We start from the raw sequence: 1,942 nt of genomic DNA on the forward strand, positions 1-1,942 counted from the left end.
AGGATAAAATCTATCCAGGAACATCTGGTAAGGATCGGTGATCTTAAAACCTGTTTGAGAAGTTTGTGCTACGTGCAAAAGTTATGTTAGTTTGTTCTTCTTGGAACAATACATTGGAAAGAAAATATAAATAAATTTCTTTTTAACATTCAATTTTGTTATTTAATTTTCTAAGTCACTTTCCTTTCCAAATTGAATAACAGCATTCATTAACGCTTTGCAACAAAGGGCTTATTAGTGTCTATATTTTGTTTCCGTTTGTGGTTATTCTCATTCCTCATTTATTTTGATTTTCATTCGATTAATCTTTAGTTCCTCTATGCTTTCTGTTCGCCTGGTGCGGCCGTGCGAAACAACACCCTGATTGCGATGAGATAAGAAACCGTGCGAACAAACACGAAATCGATGGCAGAGAAGCGAATGTAAATGACAAAAATCAAATCAAACAACATGCTCACATCTTATAAGTCAACAGCTTAAACAAGCATTTATTTGTCAAAACTAATTACTAGGTTGATAAGGGTCTTCACGAGGCCTATAGATCCGGAAAGCGCAAGTCAAGGACCGATCCACGACCAGCATGGCGGCGAAGTTATTGTAATCGCAGTACTTAGGCGCCGAGAAAAACGTGACCAGGAACCGATCCCACAAGAACTCGTACCCGTTTACCACCTCGTGGGACCTGCAGAGGAGTTCCAAGTGGTTCTTCTCCAGGAACTCCGACACGACGTCCTCGCCGAAGCTGTGCGACACCCCATCCTCGTCGGACACCCACCCTTCGACGTCCGGGTCGGGACAGGAGCAGATCAGGTCGCGCACGAGTCCCGAATCGGGAATGTCCTCTGGCCTGGCCACTCTCCTGATCTGACTCAAGTCGCTCAGCTCGGGAGACAACCCACCGTGGCAGCAGAAGATCCTCCCGCCAACGATGGCCGCTACTGGGAGGCAGTCGAAGACGTTGACGAACAGCCGCCAGATGTCACCGTCGTACTTCCTCCTGCACTCGTCGTAGAACCCAGTCTCGCTGCTCGTCTTGGCGCACTCCAAGTGTCCCCTGAGGAGGAAGAAGTTCTCGGGATACCTTATCTTGTAGGCCAAGAGGAGGCACAAGGTTTCCACGGAGCGTGCATCCCTGTCCGCGTAGTCGCCGAGGAACAGGTAGTTGGAGATGGGCGGGAAACCGCCGAAGGAAAAGAGCTTCAGGAGATCGCCAAAGTGGCCGTGGACGTCGCCCATCATGATCACCGGAGGGTTCAAGTCTAAGAGCACGGGCTGCGCCAGGAAGATCTGCTTCGAGGCCAAGCACAGGTACCGTATCTCGGCTTCCGTGACGACCGCTTTCGCTGAGATCAACGAGACCTTCTTGTTCCGTAATTTTGATATGATTTCGTTCACTTTGTCGCGGTTCTCCATTGGTCGTCGACCACGTGATGACGCGATGAGGGCTTACCGGACGCCGAAACCTCCGAACGGTTTCAGCTATCAAGACAGCCGGAAATCTCCGGGTTAACACCACCTTACTCGAAGAAGATGACAAATCGTATTGACGACCACTATTTTTATGGACAGCGATTCGTTGAATTTCGTTTCCGAGGCGATGAAAAACCCCTATCACCGCTTTACTTCGATTCAATTGTTTCTGTAAAGATATTGTTGAAATTTCGTTTCTAATTCTCTGACGACCTAATCTCTAGGTGTCATTACCTTTACGTTGCTACAATAAATATTCTATTCTAAAGCATTTAATTCTATTTCTTTTCCAAGTGTACTCCTCCTTCCCACGAAACCCTAATATCTACAGCGTCATAGCCATCAAGAAATATCTTGGTATGAGTCATGGGTGACTTAAGGGAAACAGATTAAATAGCGACGCCCAAATGTTGTTGTCCCGGTTTCTATACCCGGTGGAGGTGCATAGAGTTAAACCACACTCGGGTTAAAT

General features: G+C 47.1%; 1 pseudogene; it reads right to left on the minus strand.

The window, feature by feature from the left end:
• Positions 1-500: 500 nt before the first annotated feature.
• On the minus strand, positions 501-1,581 carry LOC145987330 (serine/threonine-protein phosphatase beta isoform pseudogene; annotated as a pseudogene).
• Positions 1,582-1,942: the final 361 nt, after the last annotated feature.

This window comes from Lepisma saccharinum, chromosome 4, assembly GCF_977018435.1.
Source record: "Lepisma saccharinum chromosome 4, izLepSacc3.1, whole genome shotgun sequence".
NCBI lineage: Eukaryota > Metazoa > Arthropoda > Insecta > Zygentoma > Lepismatidae > Lepisma > Lepisma saccharinum.